The following is a 20,236-nucleotide window of genomic DNA, read 5'->3' on the forward strand; positions in this document are numbered from 1 at the left end:
GCCAATTATGAGCAGAGTGTGGGAGGGGGGGGTGCTAGCTAGGGAAGCTCGTGCGACGTGAGCTGGGGAGGGGCTTTGCCTTCTATGACCTCTCCACTGAGGTGGGGGGCCGCGAGGATCACGGGGTAAGAGAGCCTGCGCGGGCCCCTGGCAAGGCTCCCCCTGCCGTGCTGGCGACCGTGGCGGGGGTTGGGGTGGAGGGGCGCTGTTTCCACTCGGGTGCCTGGTCCCTCCCAGCCTCCCTTCTCCACCCCGCCCGCTCGCCCGTGGTCCCTCCCGTCGGTCCCTCCCTCCCGCTCTTCAGTCCCTCCTCGCCCTGCCTCCTGCGCGCCCAGCCCAGCCTCCGCCCGCGGGGACGTGTGTGAGTGTGTCTGTGTGTGAGTGTGTGTGTGTGTGCGTGCGTGCGCGCGTGTGTGGTGTGTGTGTCTCCAGTGCGATTTCCCCTTTCTCTCACTCGCCTCAGCGCAGCTCTTCAGCGGCTCGCCCCCCCCCCCCGACAGCGGGCGCCCCCCGCCGCCCTGCCCCTCAGCGCGGGCCTCCCGAGAACCTCGGGACTCGCGTCGCACCGCCTGCGCCCGATTCCTCTTCAGCCGGGGCGCCGCCGTCTCACCTGGGGTTCGCATCTCGCTCGCCCTCCAACTTTACCATTGGCGGCGGCGGCGGCGGCGGCGGGACGTGTGGGGAGAAGCCCAGCGCCTCGCCCGGCCGCCCGCCCGCCCGGACCAGCCTGCCCCGGCGCCGAGGTGAGTCACGGGCGCGGGCCGGCGGGGGCAGGCGGGCCCGAGGAGAGCAGGAGGGCGGGCGGGCGGGAGGGCGGGCGGCCCCGGAGGCCGCGAGGACGGACCCGGCGCCGCGTTCGGCAGCCACTTCTCCTTTCCGCGGCGCCCAGCTCGCGGCGCGCCGCCGGCTGGGGCCTCGGTTTCGAGGTGGGGGAGGAGAAGGCGGACAGGCGGCCCTTGGGGGGACCGGTGTCTCCGGACCCTGGGACGGCGAGGGGACCACCCGACATCGGAGGAGCCGGGTCACCAGACCCACCCGGGTGGCCCTGAGGAGCGCTGAACCTCAGGTACGTCGATGGCGCCGCTTCCTGGGACACGGGGCGACCTCGAAAAGTTTGCCTGCGTGAGGTATCAAGGGTGGCGGGGACCGTTTAGGGTGCGTGTGCCTCAGTCTGGGGACTGTGAGGAGCCCGGGCCCCTGAGGTCACGAGCAGAAGTGAGCGGTGGCGGCAGCCGGGCGGGCGGGAAGGCGCTTTCCCTCAGCCCTGGACAGCGTAGGTTCTGAGGAGAGGCCGGTAGTGAGTGCGGCGCCGCCCCCGCCCCGTGCGGTTCGCCGATCGCGAAGCCTGAGGGCAGAAGGCTCAGCGGACTCTAGCGACTCCGGCCAGGTTGAACCGGTGGCCCCTAGGGCTTTCACAAGCCTGGCACTGGAGACTCGCACACGGTCGCGGTCACCACACTCGAGTCACACACTCACACACGCCCGCCCGCTCGCACGTAAACCTATGACTTGGAGACCTGAACTGCCAAAATAGAGACCTCTTGGCAGGGGCTGGAGTTTCCGTGTCAGCCAGCCGCCAGGCTTCCCGCTCCCGCGTTCCCGCTCTCCAAGGTTCTCCCGCCTCTTGGCTTCCTCCCCTGCTACTTCTGAGGGGACTCAGCAACCGCACAGCGCAAAGGTCCCCCCCCACCCATGCGAGAGTCCGCCTCTGGCGGTTCAGAGACTGCTGAGCTGGCAACCGCTTTATGAATTCCTGCCCCCTCCACGGTACCCCTAAACTTCGATGCCCTTTCCTTAGGAGGAGGCCTGGGACTTAGAGGTCCTGATGTAAGAGTTACCTCCTGACCCCTTGGCACCTCAGCTTAGTGGGGTTCCCTCGGGTACTCCCCCAATCACCACCGCACCCCAGCTGAGGAGCTCAGGGATTTGATAGCCCTTTGACTCCTGCCCCTCATCCCTCTGCCTGAGATAGAGGCCTGTCTGGTCCTGCAGCTTCTTCTAGTTAATGTTTGACAGTTCATTGTAGCTAATCATTTTAATTAGCTCTTAAAGTGGGGAGTAACAGTTAACCTTGGACTTCTCGATTTTGGCCTGGTGGGGCCTCAAATGGGAGGAGTTCTGAGGAGGTAAGAGCGGAAGTGAGGTCACCACCCCTGGCCTGAGCAACCACAGCTGGCTCCAACAGCTGGTGGGCACACCCATTAGGGACTCAACTCTGTGAGCTGACCCTTGCTTGGCCTGAGAATGCCAGGATGGAAGAAGGTGAAGGGAACCTATCTTTCTCCCCACCCAACGCGCTCCCCCCACCCTCCCGCTTTGGGGAAACAGGGTTCTTTGGCATTGAAAATGCCCAGGAAACTTGTAAGCTAAGTAAAAATATCAGTCGGTTCCAGGATTTCCCCAGTTATAAAGTGCTTCCTTGACCCAGTGCAGAAAAACAAGTAGGTGTGCAGGCAGGAGCTCTCTCTAGGTGAGTGAGGACAATGGACCGCAAAGCTGAGCTGTAAGAAGCTGCCTTGCAGAGTGCGGTTCAAAGCCCATGATCTCTGGTGGTGTGTTTTTGGGGGGGGGATATGAAGCAGACAACACCACTGCCACCCTCACCTGGCCTCTCTATGTGAGCAGAAGGAGTGGCTTGTTTGCAACTATGCCAGGCATTCTTCCATCCATAGCACTGTTTGCTGGCTCCTCAGAAACTAGTGCTCGCCCCTGGTCAAGGGGGGGGGGCAGTCTAGCCTTCTTTACATAGTACTGAGTGACAGTGCAGTCGTGTCAGCCTTCTCTGCTATTATACCGGGACCTAAAAATAAGGCCCCTGGGGCCCATCATGGAGCTGATTGATAACATACACAGAATGCCTCTGATGCTGCAAACATTTAGGGCTTTGGCCCCAGAAAAGCCCGAATCAGCCACTTGCTGAGAGTGTGGCTTTTCTAGGGACCCCTTTACTCCTGGCCTTGGCCTTGGCCTTCACACCAGTGCCTCCCCAATGTTCTCATTTGCTCCCAGTCACGAGAGCTAGGCTGTCTGGGTTGAAGGCCCAGCTTTGTTGTTTACTAGTTACATGGCCCTGGTCAGTTGAATGCCTTAGCCTCACTAAGTGGCAAAAGAATTAGATTATAAAGTTGAAGAGGAACAAACACATTCTTATATATAGACTGCTGATTAGAACACTACGTGGTACAAGGCACATGTGGAACTGGCATTGTGACATTGTCTAATACAGTACCTAAAACTCGGGTTCAACTCAGCAAGTGCAAAAATTAAGTGGGGGCTAGTTTTAGTACTAGGCTGACCCCAATGAAGTGTTGGTCGAGAAAATACACTTTTGAAGAAGACAGCACTGGCCTTCCAGGGCTGAACGTTGGCTGAAATGCGTAGTAGGATGTAGGAGGAGTCTGGGGACATTGGACATGTTGTCTGTATAAATAATAGTTTAAAACCAAACTCAAGGATTTCAAGAGATGGCTCAGCAGTTAAGAGCACTGCCTGCTTTTGCAGAGGACCTGGCTTTGATTCCTCGCACCTACATAGTGGCTCACAACCATCTGTAACTCAGTCCCGGGGATTCTGACATCCTTTTCGGACCTCCTTGGGTACCAGACATGCATATGATGCCCAGGCATACATGCAGTCAAAAACACACCTGGACTAAATCAGTTTTTGTTTTTGTTTTTTTTTGTTTTTGTTGTCCCCCGGAGCTGGGGACCAACCCAGGCGCTCTACCACTGAGCTAAATCCCCAACCCCGAAATCAGTTTACAAAATAAAAATAAAGCCAAACTCAAATTCCTGGGCTAGGATAGGGAGTCAGGTGCCCCAAACTGAAGGCTTCTCCTTACCTGGGGAGAGTGGCTAGGTTCTGGTGTGAGTGCTATCTGTCTCTTAAGTCTGCCCTAAGATTTTGATGAAGGAGAGGGGAGGGAAAATAGGCTCATACACAGGCTGAAAGTGACAGGCATTTTGGACTGTCATTTCCTGCTTGCCAGGGGCAGGGTGGCATTACTTATCGCCTCCCAAACACTACTAAAGCCCCCTGAAATGGTAGAGATCACACCTGGCATGCCTCCTCCACATCCCTGGATCTCTTGCTGAATTAGGAAGAGCCTTGGGCAACCCTTGCTCCTCTGTTCTGGGCCTGACCCCAACCTGGCCTTGGTTATCACTCCTGGTTTTCTAAGCTGCAAAAAGGTTTCTGGCTTCACTGCCAATTTATTCCCTTTGTGGTTCTCAGACAGAAAACTAGTTCTGCAGGGGAGAAAAGAAACCCATGAAAGGTACCCAGAATCCCATGGGCACTTTCCTCGGGGTCAGGGGCTTTTCTCATCAACACCAACCTGCCTGCAAATCTCTGGCTGCTGAGCGTCCTGTAATAGCGGCTGTGCTGCTAATGCCCTGTAGCTTGGGCCCCAGCGCTGGTTGCCAAGAAACTGCTAGTCGGGGTGCTTATGAGGGTTCTGACCTCATAGGGGCTGCTGAGTTTCAATTCAGCAGACATTTATTAACACCTACTGTGTGCCCAACCTGTGCTATGAGCTGTGGGGGAGCCGAGGGAAGGAGGTGGTGGGGCAGAGATGACTAAGACACTGAAACAGTCAGAGGCGAGGACAAGCAGCCAGGCCAGGGGCTGGTCAGGTGCTAATTGTACTTCTTGGAGCAGAGGCCAGCACGGCCAGGACTCTGAGGTCAGCAGCAGCTAGAAGAGGGAGGGAAGGCTTTGTGAGGGATTCGAGTGAGAGCTAGACCTTGAAAGGGGGTGGGGGCAGAGAGGGGGAGATGTGGCTGGGCCGAAAAGGGAGAAAAGACGCCTTTCTCTCTATTCCCTGGCCACAGACTGACCTTCGAAGCCTGGATGATTGTTTGGTAAATGCATGTCACATAAAAGAGCAGGTCAGCGAGTGTGGGTGGCTTCATGCAAACCTCGCTCTCCACTTGAGGACATACAAAATGCTGGGCCTAGACAGCGAGCCCAGCCTGGATTGATAATACACAAAGGGCAGCCAGGCTTCCCCCGCCACCCAAGCTGAGAGGATTTCATTATGGACTGCACCCTTCAACACAGGCCAGCTAAGAGAGGAGAGGAGGGAGGGAGGGAGTGAAGTGGGGGAAGAGAGAGGTAGATCACATCAAACCTGACATGTCACAATTGTTCACAAGAGATATCTGCTGCCTGGGTCCCACCTTCTCCCCACCCCCACCCCCCCCCTGCCCCCAGGTTTTGAGACTTCTCTGGGACCCTGGTGGTAGAGGGCAGAGATTTTTCATTACTGCCTTCTACCCAACCAGCTGGGAATTGAATCTAGAGAGTCCCACATTTCTGTCTGGACACGATAAAAAAAATCACCATGTGTTTGTTCTGCTTTTGAATCGAGTTTTTGGCTCTTGTTAGGGTCAATTGGACAAAAACACCTGGACTGCTACTCCCCACCCACACTCACACAGTTTCTTGCTTTTTTGGTGTTACCTCTCCTTGGTGCATTTAAACACCTAAAGAGCATACTAGAATGTCCTGATTTGGGCTGGGAAACTGTGTCTTATGGTGAATTTTTTGACAAAGAGCCTGTTCCCAGAGGGACTAAGAGGCTCAGACAGCAGGAATGAGTGTTTTATAAAGTAGGGTCTTGAAGGAAAAGTGCTGGAACATTTCTCAAAGAGGCTAACAAGAAACTAAGTAGCCCAGCGTGGTACCTTTAACACTGGCACTTGGGAGGCAGAGGTAGGTGGATCTCTGTAAGTTTGAGGCCAGCCTGGTCTACAGAGCAGGTACTAGGATAGCCAGAGCTACACAGAGAACTACATTGTCTCAAAAGAGAGGGGAGGAGGTGTTAAGTAGCTGGTATGAGTCGAACAAGCTTTGCTTTAAGTTCTTAATTTTGGATGGGCCGTTTCTTGCCCAGTGCAGATACTTCATGCCTCTTGTCTACCTGCCGTTCTGGAAGTTTCCTGCCTTCTTCTAGTCTGACCCAATATCCATCTCAAGAAAACAGATGCTTCAGACTAGAAGAAGGCAGGAAGGGAGCACAGTCTGTCTGCACTCATATCTCTCAGACCTGCCAGGTCCTGGCTTTGTGACAATGGATTCATTGAGTTAACCTCTCTGGGTCTCACTGTATGCTTCATAGGGATGGAGTCACAAATGAGATAAGGTATGTAGAACATGGAACACAGTTATGGCTTTTCACAGTATACACACACAGTACATGTTTCCTCAGATTAGTTTTAGTCCTGGGCTGAGACTGTTGCTGGTCATGTCATCTTTTGACCATACACATACCTTAGGCTTTGCCAAGATCCCAGAATTATACGCCTTGCCCGAAGTACTGGCAGGGCATGCCAGTCCATTCCTAAAAATGCCTGGGTGGGTGATTCTTACAGATTTTTCTGCTAATGTTTTCGTTAACTTTGCCATCATGAAGACTAAAGAGGGGATGTGGAAGAAGCACCATGTGCAACATGTGCATGCGTGCATGGGTCTGTGTGTTATGTACAGAGCCATTCTGAGTGGTAGGCAGTTCTGTACTTCGTAGTGGAGCTTGAGGGGCTGGAGAGATGGCTTAATGGATAAGAGCTTCCTTGCTCTTTGAGGTGGCCGAAGCTGCAGTCCCTAGAACCCGTGTCAGACATCTTGCATCTGCCTGTGATTCCAGCTTGAGAGGCTGACATCTTCTTCTGGCTCTGCAGGCCCCCTCCCCCTCACATGCATATAAGCACGCACACAGCACACACAAATGACTAATAAATCTTTTTTAAAGACTGGAGCCTGAGTCATCAAGGTAGCTCAGTGGGTGAAGGTGCTCTCCGTCAAGCATGACAACCGAAGCTCAGTCCCTGGAACCCACATGGTGGAAAGAGAGAACCATCCTTGCAAGTTGCCCTCTGACCTTCACGTATAAGCCGTGGCACCCTCCCCCACCTCCCACACATGCATTAAGTGCACACACACTCTTGTGTACACATGCGCGCTTGCGCACGCATGCACGCACACACACACACACACAAATGTAAAAACAGTTTAAAGGTGAGGCATAAGTTTTTTTTTAAAGATTTATTTATTTATTATATTTAAGTACACTGTAGCTGTCTTCAGACACACCAGAAGAGGGTATCAGATCTCATTACAGATGGTTGTGAGCCACCATGTGGTTGCTGGGATTTGAACTCAGGACCTCTGGAAGAGCAGTCAGTGCTCTTAACCACTGAGCCATCTCTCCAGCCCGAGGCATAAGTTTTTAATATTTGTATTAATATTACCATGGGGTTTTTCGTTCTTCCTTATTTTCACTTTGAATATACACTGAAGAAATCCGAAGTGAGCTGGGTGTGATGGGACACAGCTGTCATTTCAGCACTTTGGTGGCTGAGACTGGAAAATGGAGTTCTAGACTGGTCAACATAGCAAGTTCCAGGTCAGCCCTGGCTACAAGTGAAACCTCTTCTTAAAAAAAAAAAAAGAAGAAGAAGAAGAAAGCAGAGGAAGTTTGTTCCTTTGAGAGAAGGCATAACATTCTACCCCTGGGGACTATTTAGCAATCATCAGTTTGCCGTTTGCCTCCTGGGGGTAGAACTCTGGAAGCCAGTTGGCCAACTCTGTTCTCATCATAGCTTGGCTTGCTTTTCCGATTCTTTCAGTTTACAGAGATGTTGGGTACCTGCTGGGCAAATGCCCAAAGGCCTTTGTTTGAAGTTGGGACACTGCCTTTGGCCAGCAGATCTCAGGGGCTGGGAACCTTTGCCAAAGGCCCCTCAGATTTTGAGATCCCATCTGCTGTAGCTGCAGTTGTGCTTAGGTGAACCCAACCCAAGTACTCTGTATGGACTACACCTGAACGGACCGTGCTACTGGACCACTTGATCCTTGCCCATCAAGTTGAGAAAGCTAGGCCTTGAGCAACGGGAGAGTGGGTAATTAGTCTTAATCTCCCTAAACACCTGATAACAGGGAGGTACTCAAATGTGGACTGAGGTGGCAATCTGTGTTTTTCCAATGTTTTCTAGGATAATAGTCATTAGTTCAACTCTTCTGAGTCTATAAAAAATCAATGTCTGGAAAGCAAGTACCTTACAAACTTACAAGGTGACCAGTTTCTTAATACCACAGTGATCTGGAAAGAAAGAGAAGGCAGAAAGGGAGGGAAAGAAAAGAGACTGAGACCTATTCTTGGAGACTCCAAGCCCCACTCTAGAGTGTCAGGGACATGTATGTATTTACCTGTTAGTAGGAAGGCACTCTTCATATTTCCAAATTGGCGTGATGTGGGACTAATGGCTTACACAGAGAAAAATCAGTCTTCTTCCTTAGCTTCATTAGGGAAGGCTTCCTGGAGGTGAGAGGACAGATGGCCTTTCAAAAGAGGAAAGAGGGACCAGAGGCCATGTTCTAGGGGGCATTCCAGGCTGCGGGGGATAAAGTAGCAGCGGCTTGAGAAAGCCAGAGGTACAACAGCATAAGTCCCCCACCACTGGCATGTATGATAATCCCAGGTTCAGAGTTTGACTCGACTGTAGTGTCAAAGAATGTGTATTCTAGGGAGACAGAGGTTATTGCCTTTTTTGTCTCCACTACCACTGCAAAGCAACATGACACAGTAAACTCACATAGTGCCATTTAATGACAAAACCATAGTCTCTGGTTGTTATTTTGTATGATCCAGGGCCCCCTTTCTTTCATTTTACTTAATAGCTTTACTACAGTCATATCAATGTACAATAAATGGCACATATTTTCAGTGTACAATTTTATCCTGTTTGACATATGCATACACTCCGTGAAACCATCACCACATTCAAGAGACAGCATATGCGGAGCTCCTGGGAAGTTTCTTTGCGCCCTTTGGCAATTCCACCTCCCATCCTAAGGCATCTACTGCTCTGGTTTCTGTCACTATAGATTAGTTTGCATTTTCTAAAGTTTCGTATAATTGGAATCATGCAGTCTTCCCTGGCCTGGCTTCTCTCTGGATATTTATGTTAAAACTCTTCCTTGTTTTTGTATATATCAGTGTTTCTTCTCCCTCACTCCCTCTCCCCCCTCCCTCACTTCCCCTTTTGAGATAGGGTCTCACTTGGAGCTCTGGTTGGTCCTGCAACACAACTGTGTAGGCCACAGGGCTCTCACTGATCTCTGACCACCTCTGCCTCAAGATTTCTTGAAATGAAAAGGCTGGCGCCATCATCCCTGGCAGATGCTTAGTTCTTTTCTATTACAAAGTAGCTTTCCATTGTATGGACAAAACACCGTTGTTTATCTGTTCACCAGCCTGTGGACATTCAAAGCTTTTTTCCCCCCAGTTTTTTTTTTTCCAGAGCTGAGGACCGAACCCAGGGCCTTGTGCTTGCTAGGCAAGCGCTCTACCACTGAGCTGAATCCCCAACCCCTGTTTTTTGTTTTTTTTTTTTTTAAGTGTTGCAAACAAAGCTGCTCCTAACATCTGCGTGCAAATCTTTATATGGCTCTGTTTTCTTTTCTCTTGGTTAAGTACCTGAAAGAGAAACAACTGGGTCCTAACAACCCTGAAGGCTCAACTTTTTTTTTTTTTTGGTTCTTTTTTTTTTTTTCGGGGCTGGGGTTTGATCCCAGGGGTTTGCGCTTCCTAGGCAAGCGCCTACCACTGAGCTAAATCCCAACCCCTGAAGGCTCAACTTTTAAAGAAACTACTACACTGTTTTCAAAATGCTTTACCATTTGACATCCACTCCTCCCAAAAGGGATAAGAATTCCAAGTCCCTGGCTCATCTTCACCAACGCTGGTGTGGAAGGGTGGGCAGTCATTCTTAGTTGTGCTACATTGTAATTGCGGTTCCCTGAATAGACCCACCATTTTAATCATTTTCCCATGTGTTATTTCTTGGCTACATACCTTTCTTTTGTGAAATATCTGCTCAGGTCTGTTGCCCAGAGAGTCCTTTACAGACTCTAGACACAAGACTTCTATCACATTCCTGCTTGAGGAACTTTGTTTCTTTCCTGATCCTCCTGCCTCACCTCCCAAGTGCTAGGATTACAGTAGCAAGCCAGTGTCTAGTTCTCCAAGTCTTTAGCTTTGCATTCAATCTTAGGCGAAATGCAACTAGTCACTATGTTTCTCTCTCTGTGGAGCTGGGGATTGAACCTCAGACCTTTTGCCTCCTAAGCAAGTGTCTACAAAGCTCATACCATTGAGCTTGTGCTTGGCCTCCTCAGTTTTCCTTTTATAGATCAAGCCTCCAGTGCTACATCTCAGGAATCTCTGCCTAGGCCGAAATCACAACTATTTCATCATATGTTTTCTTTTATAATTTTAGCCTTTGCATTTTGGTCTGTGATGCATTTGCCTGTTGTTTTACATTGTAATTTCAGTTTGCGTTTCCCTTAATGACTCACCATTTTAATAATTTTTCCCATGTACTTATGTGTTATCTATATATCCTTTTTTTTTTTGGTGAAATGTCTGCCCATTAATTTTTCAGTATAGAGGTCCAGAGCTTTGTGTGGGCTAGGCCAACACTTGTCTACCCTTATTGTACCAAGTCACTAAAATTTTTAGTTTGTCTGCATGTGCATGAGTGTGTGTGTGTGTGTGTGTGTGTGTGTGTGTGTGTGTGTGTGTGTGATATAGATGAGAGTGGGCATGAATGTGGAGGTCAAAGGACAACTTTTAGGAGTTAGTTTCTCCTTCTACCTCAGCAGGTTCTGGTGAATGAACTTTCACCTGTTCTAATTACTATCTTGCTAGCCCAGATTTTGGCTACTTTAAGTTCTTTGGCATAATCATATGAAATTTAAAACTGTCTGTGTAATTTTCTTTTAATACTTTGATATACTCGATTTGCATTAATCTTTAAAACAGTAATTCCTGGCTTTGCTTTTGAATTTTATAATCAGGTGTGTGCTTTGAGGTACTGTTATATTTTATGATGCTTTGAATGATGTTTTATGGCTAATAGGTACCATAAATTTACTGTGCATTAGTAGACTAGGGCGTCGTTTTGCCCTTTACTTATAGCCCATTTTTAGTGAATAAATCCAATATTTCTTTCATACATCCCTGTATACATGCCTCACCTATCCCCTTTCAACTACATCTGCCAAGATAACAGATCTCCTTAACTAAAGTTTAGCTGGGCATGGTAGTACATGCTTGTAGCCCCAACTATTTGTATACTGAGGCAGAGAAGGAGTTTGAGGTCAGTCTGAGCTGTAGATTAAGACCTTGTTAACCACGCACTCTACCAAAATAAATTAAAAAAAAAACACAGAAATTTTTGACCTCAGACACTTTTTCTCCTATCTCATTCTCGCAAATCATTTTGTATCTTAGACCTGATACGGCATCATGACATCATTCCAAGGGTACAGTGAAGTGACTGGAACCCAGTCCCAGTCCCAGGGCAGGACTGTGGTTTTGTGCAAAAAACTTAATGATTTTGAAGATAACTTTGATTATAACTGTCTCCTCAATGCTACTTGGGGAAAGAATTTGATCTTCATTTGTTGCCTCTGACAGGGGCTTGCAGCAAGGGAGGAAAAGTAATACCCGAGTTCCTAGAACTCTTTGTCTCCCAACTGGACTTCTGGACTATAGCGGTGAGACCTATCCGAACCTGTAAATTGACAATTTACATGGCTTTAATTCATGGATGCTTAGATATAGGTTGGAAACAAAAAGGAAATGAAGTACAGTTCATGGATTTTACTGCCTGTTGGAGAAAAAAAAGAGATACAACTGAAATAAGCAGCAATTCAAGACCACATACGCTAAAAAGATCCTGTGACAGAATTGAAAGGCCCTGGGGAGTTTAAGGGGGCGGAGCTCTGTGGATACGAACTGTAATTACTAGAACACAAACAGCTCTGTGAGGTTCGGGGACTTGTTTGAGACCTTGCTAGATGGGTACTGTTTGATTAGACAAAAAAGATCGCTAAGGGATGACAAGCCTGAGAAATTCCATGAATGAGGCTGGAATGTTCCCTCAGGGGACCATGAGGAGACCACTGGGCTTGAAGCCCAGCTTGAGTTGGGAAATCATGGGAACGAGGCTGAGTAGGTAGGGTGGGGTCAGACTGCTAAGGACCTTCAGAAACCAACTTAGACGAGTTGGGATTCTAGGGCTCTGGTGAGTCGGAGTCCAACTGGTGGTGGCCACAGCCACAGATCTCAATGTGTGCCCTGAAGAAGTTGGCACCAGCACAGAGGCGGAGGGAGGGATTAGGTGGAGGCAGGACCAAGGCTGGAACTTGAACTTTCTTAACTCCCAGTAAGAAGAAGCTGAGTTTTTAGTTTTTTTCTAGGGCCTTCACCCTCCTCCCTCCCTACAGCTCCATAACAGAGGTCCTTGGCAGGGGACTTGATGATGGGACAAGAGACAGCACTACCAACAAGCACTTTCTAGCTCGACTACTGAATGGTCCACCCCACTCCTTACCCTGACAGCTTCGGTGAAATCCTAGTAGCTCTAGATGGTGTCTGAAAGTGAAAATGCAGGCTGAGTGCAGTGAGGCATGCCTGTGTGTCTAGCTATGCAGGAGGCTGAGAAGGGAGGTTTGTTTGCTCCTCGGTTCAGGAGATTGAGGCCGATGTGGGTAACAACACTAGATGCTCTCTCAAAACAACAAAGGGAAAAAAAAAGACAGAAGAAAAGCAAGCATGGCAGTGCTGACAATCTTTTCCCTTGAGAAGCTGAGGCAGGAAGATTGCAAGTTCAAAGTCAGGCTGGGCTCCATAGTGAGACACCTTGTGAAGAAAAAAAGCAATATGTTAAGGAGAGAAACGACCTTTTAGCCTACTGTCAACATAAAACTCATTGGTTTATGATTTTTCCTTTTGAAATTGAATTAATTTTATGTGTCACTATTTTTTTGTTTTGTTTTGTGTTTTTATTTAGTTTTCTCTCATATAGCACTCCCCAACTGCAGTTTCCTCTCTGTCCACTTCTAATTGTAGGGAAACTAATATTTTTAATAGAAGAAATATGGAGTGGACTGTAAGGAGCTCTGAGTGATGTGGAGTCTCTCCTGTTGGAGAATGGGAGTCTGAGATTTCAAGAACCAAGTGGCCGTAATAGCAAAATCATTTTAGCAGAGTTTTTCTGTTATCACCCAAATACCACCCACACTGTCTGACCTTGAACAGGGATCCACCTGCCTCTGCCCCCACCCCCAGTGCTGGGACTAGAAACTCCAAGTATACCATGGCAAAGGCTGACATTGGATTCTTGAGCTAGAAGACTTCAGATAGCATTTCTTTGCAATGTAACATTTGTTGCCCCCTCCCCTCTCACACACACATACCAGTTCTTTTTTTGAGACAGAGTCTCATGTAGCCCAAATTGGTTTCAGATTCATTATGTAACAGAATGGGTTTGAACTTCATCCCCTCTACCTTCCTACCTGGGCTTATAGGTGTAAAACTATACATTTAATTTATGATGCTTAGAGGGAAACTCAGTTTGTAAATGGTAGGATGAGCATTCTCTCGATTCAACAACAATCCCAGCCCTGAGGTATAGCACTCACTCTTTTTGAGACACCATCTTTCTGGGTAGCCTTGGCCTGGAACTCAAAGAGATTCACCTGCCTCTGCCTCCCACGTGCCAAGTATGTCATGCCTGTCTAGTATTTGCTTTTTTAAAATTTATATGAGTACAGTGTAGCTGTCTTCAGACACATCAGAAGAGGGCATCAGATCTCATTACAGATGGATGTGAGCCACCATGTGGTTGCTGGGATTTGAACTCAGGACCTCTGGAAGAGGAGTCAGTGCTCTTAATCGCTGAGCCACATCTCCAGCCCTAGTATTTGTTTTATGGGACTGTGTGTCCATTTATTACCTAAAATCTATTTTTACTAATTCGTCAAAAAAAAAATCAACAAAACCAAAAAGTGAGTGGGGTTAGAATTGTACCTTTGACAAGTCTGAGGATTGGTCAGATTTAGTGAAAGGCCCTTTGCTTGTGGGGCCGCTCTACTGATTGGTCTGAACCTAACTTTTGAGACGTTTGAGAAGGGGCTGAAAGGGAAATCTTATCTCCTGCAGCATCGTCTTCATTTGCTCGCTCCCCCATCCCTTTCTCCGTGGCTTAAAATACGTCTGAGAACAAATTGCTAGGTCCCTTTGCTCTGGGGAGAGGTCCTTTGACTTGCTCAGTGGTGAGCTCTGTCTCATCCTCAAGTCGGTGGGTGCGAACGGATCTTGGAATTGGTATGGAGAGACCTAGGAGGCTCTGGAGCCTGGGTGTAAGTCCAGAATTGTTCAAAAGGATTACTGAACTACTGTACTTAGCCTATGGCCTTTCCTTTGGCTCCATCTTTGCTTTTGATTATGCATAGTAGAGGGTTAGAATTGCTCCAGTTTAGAAACAATCTGCCTGGACTTCTCAGAGCCTTCCCGTCTAGCGATGCTCTGGCTTATCTGGTGGCTAAGGCGCTGAAGGCGAAGGCGAATCTCTTCAGCACTCCAGGCATTTGATTATTGTTCCCATAGCCTACAGATAGAGATGCCAACTGGAGAAAGAATGCTTGCCCTCCCTAGCCTGGTCAAGCTAGATAAAGCACTGTGAATAGTCAGGTTTTAACCCACCAGGCAGGGCCCCAGGCATCAAGGGCCTGTGCCAGGCAGCAAGTCTTCCTCCACACCCCTTGCCTGCCAGGGGGCTTGGGGTCAGGCGAAAGAGCAGGTAGGGCTCTGGGCAGGCTGTCTGGGCTGGGCGGGGCCCTGGTTGGGTGAGGCTCAGATTCCCCAGGCTGATAAAGCAGCCTGTAAACACGCAGCAAGTTGGGGGTGGGAGGGGCAGAGAGCAGGCTACCAGATGGCAAGAGAAGGAGGGAAACTGGAGCCCAGGCCTCGCTACAGGAAGTGGGACTTGATGTAGAAACATCCTGTCCAGTAGGGGCTAGAGAGGTGGCCACCAGTGATTGCTCCCTCCACTGTTGGAGGCAAATTCAGTCCAAGGTGGGGCTGCTTGCCTGGGCATCGGGCCAGGATCTTGGTCCCTGGCATCTCAAAGGGACATGAGTCTATGTTATGAGTTGCCCTTGGGTCTCTGTTATGGGTTGCTGTAGTACCATCTACCACTGCTGAGAAGGCGGGGGAGGTGATTTAGAGCCAAACTACCCCCATGGAGAAACTCTCTAGCATGATTGTCTGAGAGAATTTGTTTCTTACGGGAAAAATCATCGCCTTCGCTGTCTGTGAGGAGCATTGATTGGAACACAGGATTGTGTCAATTGTGTCAAAGGCCTCCCCTGCCCCCTCCGCCAAGAAGAGTCATGGTTGATGCTCTTTCAACTTGTTCCATGGTGCTTTTTAATTAGAACCTCAGAGGGCGGGATCTGTGCAGCTCTTTAGCACAGCAGCAGACCTGTCCATTTCATTGCTACAGGTGGGGGAAACTGGGAATCAGAGGGCAGGGGCGGCGCCACCTAAACGGGAGACCCAAAATTCAAGCCCTTGCTCTAGAAAGCTTCCCACCATCTTCCCTAGTGTGGGAGATTCCCCCACTAGGACCTAGCCCTCCCACATAGGCCGGGATGTGCCCTGCATACTCACTGAACCTGTACTTAACCTTGCTAAAGGCTACAGGATGCCTGGGAGGAGGAAAGAGCCTCAGAGTCATAAATCGAAAGTCCTCTGCTTGTACGTGGCCTTGAGTAGACCCTTCCCCGGGCCACAGAGATTTCTAAAAACTTTAGAAATGTCATAGTTTTCAGCAGACATTGTGATGTGTACCTGTAATCTCAGCACTTGGGAGGTGGAAGCAGGAACCTTAAGAGAGTTCAAGGCCAGCCTTAGCTTACATAGTGAGTTTGAAGCCAACCCGAGCTACACGAAACCCTCTTTCAAAGCAAACAGAAGACAAAGAAAAACAGTTCTCTAAGAGTGTAGTCCCTGGTACTGGACCACACATCCAAGAATATTTGGGCAGCACAAATTGGTCTTTATGGGTTTTAGAAAAAGATAACACAAAGTTGGAGGGATGGATGGGAGTAGATCTGGGGAGAGTTGGATTAGGGGGTCATTGTGATCAAAACAGATCATATGAAGTTCTCAACTCTACAATTTAAAAACAAAACAATTAAAAACACATCTTGGTTTGGGGAGGTGGCGCGGCATTAAGGCATTTTGCTGTGCAAGCCTGGAGACCCAGGTCGTTAAAGTCCCTGGAATCTGAGGAAAGACGGAAGAAGAGAGCACACTTTACAGAGCTGCCCTTTGCCTTCCACACTCACTTCACAATAAGGAAAAAATGTTTTTAAAAATAATAACATAAAACTAATAACATTTCATTCTTTAAGAGGTAACAAAATCCACCCACTAGAAATGTATACTTCAGTGTTTTGTTTTTAGCATTCACAGAATTGCGCAGCTATCAGTAGGATCCACTTTAGAGTATTTCCATCTTCCTCCAAAGAAAGACCAAATACCACATCGCTTAGAGCCACTCTCAATTTCCCTCCAGCCCCAGGGCCTCAATTCTGAAGGGATACTTACTGTAGATGCTATAGGTATTTGGACATGAAAGTCCAGCGGTCTTGATCAAGATGTGCTAACTCAGCTTACTGGGACCTTATATCCAGAGACCCTACTCGAAAAACAAACAAACAAACAAACAAACAAACAAAACCAGGGCAGGCCTGATGATCAAGCCCCAGGCTGTGGGCCAGGCATATGTGAGGTACTTAGAGCTGCTTTTCCATAAATATTTGAATAAACACATGAACCCACACCCTAAGATAAGAACCTAGACTTCACAGTATGTGTAAGCTGAGAGTAACTGTATATTTATGGGGCAGGGACCATGCTATGACTACTCTACGTCTAGAGCCCAAATTCTCTGGTAAGGGCAGGTCTCTGAAATACAGAAGCTGAGCAGAGCTTGAAGCAAGCCATCGAAGCTCATAAGGCCACCATTTTGATAGAGATTTGGTCTGGGTAGTTAAAGATCGGTTTACTGTAATGATCTCCAGTTGAAATTGAGGCCTTAAGAGGTGTGGGACCGGGCTGGAGAGATGGCTCAGCGGTTAAGAGCACAGACTGCTCTTCCAGAGGTCCTGAGTTCAAATCCCAGCAACCACATGGTGGCTCACAACCATCTATAATGAGATCTGATGCCCTCTTCTGGTGTGTCTGAAGACAGCTACAGTGTACTTATATATAATAAATAAATCTTTAAAAAAAAAAAAAGAGGTGTGGGACCTGGGTCGGGACAGCTTTTTTAGAGGGGGCTCCTCGGGCCCTGAGCCTTCAGTCCTAACAGATGACCAGCAATATGTGTAGGGGAAACAGCACAGACTTTGAGATCAAGGTCACATAAGCCTGGATTTGAGTTCTGCCTCTATTCTTGACAAGTAACATGACCTTGATCTTGTTACCCAATCTCTTCGGAGCTTTGCTGCAGTTTGTAAAGTGGATCTGTTAGGCAGGTTGATGGTTCAGGCCTGTAATCCCAGTACTCAGGAAGCAGAGGCCAGAGGATCACCACAAGTTTGAGACTAGCCTGGATAATGTAGTGAGCTTGAGGCCAGGCATGCAGGGTGAGACCTTGTATACATAAATAAATAGAATTGTTAAAGTAAGATTATCACCAAAACTGATTTCACGAAAAGCAAAGTTCAAACAAAATAGCAGCTATAAAAAAATGTGGACCCCACCTCTAACCCTACCACTGCCTAGCTACTTTGTAAGAATGAAGGAGAAAAGAAAATGAAAAGAAACTGGGGCATGGCGACACACACCTGTATTTCAAGCAAGCACTGGAGAGGCCAACGCTGGAGAATCCTTAGTTCTAGATCAGTCTGAGCTACATATTGAGACCCTCTCTCATGAAACCAAGCACAGCCAGGAGTGGTGGAGCATGTCTTTAGTGTAAGCACTTGGAAGGCAGATCTCTGTACGTTTGAGGCTGGACTGGAAGAACACTTACTTGCCTAGCATGTGGAAGACCCTGGGTTTAGTCTGAAGCAGTGCAGAGGGAAAAGAAAGGAATAGAAGGAGTAGTGTTCATAGACTGCTTGATTTAACAGCAGACCCACAGCCCAGAGCCCAGAACTGTAAATCCCCACCACCTTCCCTTGTGTTCCACCCTGTCATTCTGTAACCTTTACTGTCTGGCCCCTCTCCCCAGAAGCAGGGGAAATAAGTGCTATCAGAGAGTGCAGAAGAAAATCTTGCCCACATTTAAACAAGCACCCACACCCCTTTGCCCCTCCTCCAACAGGCCATGACTGAGGCCACAGCGGCCACACCCGCAGCCCAGGCCCCAGGACTTGCTCTCCTGCCAACTCCACAAGCTCTCGCCTTGAGCTGGCATTGGCCTCAAGTGCTTCCACCATCCTCCACGCAGGCTCTCCAAACGCGTGCCTCCAGTCTCGAGTCGGCTCATAACCAAACCCTGGCCCTGGGTTTGCGCTGCAGATGGAGGGAGGGGCTGGCAGGGGCCCAGGTGCACATCCAGATGTTGCCTCTGAGACTTTCTTGGCATCCCTGAGCCAGCTGTGAAATAGTATTCACTGAAAAACACAGGAATGAAGAAGCATTTGGCCCCCCCCCAGGACAATGGGCTAGTGTCTTGAGGGAATTAGTTGGTCTCGGGGAGTATGTAGAGAGGAAAAGCAGGACCCTGCTTGCTATAAATTATTTTGTAAAATCACATTTATTTTCACTTTTAGTATTAGAAAGATTTATTTCTTTATTTAATGTGTATGCATATTTTGCATGTATGACTGTGTACTACTTGCAGACCTGGTGTATGACGGGGCCAGAAGGCGGCTTCGGCAAACTGCAGTGTGGGTGCTGGGAATCAAACCCATGTCCTCTGTAGCTTATACTGTTAACCTGAGTCCTCTCTCCCATCCCTAGGTTTCCATTTTAGTTCCGTGTATATGTATGGGTTTGTGTGTGGGTATACGCACATGCATACTGGTACCTGTGAAGGCCAGATGTGTCACATCCTCCTGGACCTGGAGCTATAGGCAGTTATTTGTGAGCCGCCCAACATGGGTGCTGGGACCCGAACTCTGATCCTCTGCAAGATCAGTGCATGCTCTTAGCCACTGAGCCTCTTACTTTTTATATCATATGTGTATGAATGTGGGTGGGCATGGGTATGCCACGGTGCACATGTGGCCATCAGAGACAACTTACACCGTGTTTTTTCCAGGATTCCAGGGACTGAATTCAAGTCAGCAGTGTTGGTGACAGGTGTCTTTACCTTCTGCACTCTCTGGTGGGTCCAAAGGGCCCTGCTGTTTTGACAAGAGGCCTGGCCTGGGTAGGATTCTTGACAAACAGTGGAGGAAGATGCCCTGTCAGAGTTGAGTGGGGTTTCAGAGTTGTCCCTGTGTATGTTTTGCTGGTCATTGATAAGTATCACCTCTAGGTGCCTCCCAAGCTTTTCTCAGCGCTACTTAAACCTCACTGAGCATCGTTATCCTGGGGAGATTCAGGTAGTGCTGTCCACTACCTGAATCTAGGCACTCACACCGGGCACTAATGTTTCTGGAGCCATCCTACTCCACAACTAGACTGAGGCCTGAATGTCTGGCAGCTGTGCAGAATGCAAGACCTTGGGCCGTTAATGTTTTTCTGACCCAGAGCCTTGGAGATATCTGAAGGAGTGGGTCATCTGCTTAAAAGATTGGCTACAAGTGCCCAACTCTAGTACTAGGACCCCTCCCTTTTTGCATGGACTCCTGGGAGGTACTTAGGTGTAAGTTATCAGGAAAACGGCAAGCACCATGGAATTCTGAGGTTTACTGTTCCTTATCCCAGAATAGGCTGCTGCCCTTTGACCCAAAGACAGTATAATTCTTCATCATTACCTCTGCCCATTGGCACTAAGGATAAGCCCCAGACACATTGTGAAGTCACATTGCTTTCAGTGTCACCTGCTCTTGTAAGTGAACCCAACCCCCAGTCCTTGGTCTGGTTTTCTCAGATCCTCTTGTTTCAACCTGTCCCTTCGTCTGTAGCCACCATTACTAGTCTGTGCAAGGCATTGACCTGGCTTGGCACTCATGGTCTAGGTTTTAATCCAGGTCCTCAAAGACCAGGCATACCCTGCTGGTCTCTGAAGGGTAGGTCTAGGTGCAGTGATGAGACAGTTGTGGAAACAGCTGTCCCTTCATCAGGTAGCACTTCTCTGTTTGGCCCCCTCCCACCACAAGGCAGGCTGGTGGAATTGCTGCTGGGCGTCCCCCTTATGTAGACAGCTGTCTCCTCTGCCTTCCTGTGAGGGATCCTCCCCTCTGCACTTTCTGACCT

At 48.8% G+C, this 20,236-nt stretch overlaps 1 protein-coding gene across 1 annotated transcript in view; it reads left to right on the forward strand.

Annotated features, from left to right (window-relative positions):
- Positions 1–351: 351 nt before the first annotated feature.
- Positions 352–20,236, forward strand: part of Elf4 (E74 like ETS transcription factor 4) — a 39,549-nt gene continuing 19,664 nt past the window's right edge. The window contains 1 exon segment of the mRNA XM_032890019.1: positions 352–743. The gene's annotated coding sequence lies outside the window, so the exon portion shown is untranslated.

The sequence above is a fragment of the Rattus rattus genome, chromosome X (genome assembly GCF_011064425.1).
Source record: "Rattus rattus isolate New Zealand chromosome X, Rrattus_CSIRO_v1, whole genome shotgun sequence".
NCBI lineage: Eukaryota > Metazoa > Chordata > Mammalia > Rodentia > Muridae > Rattus > Rattus rattus.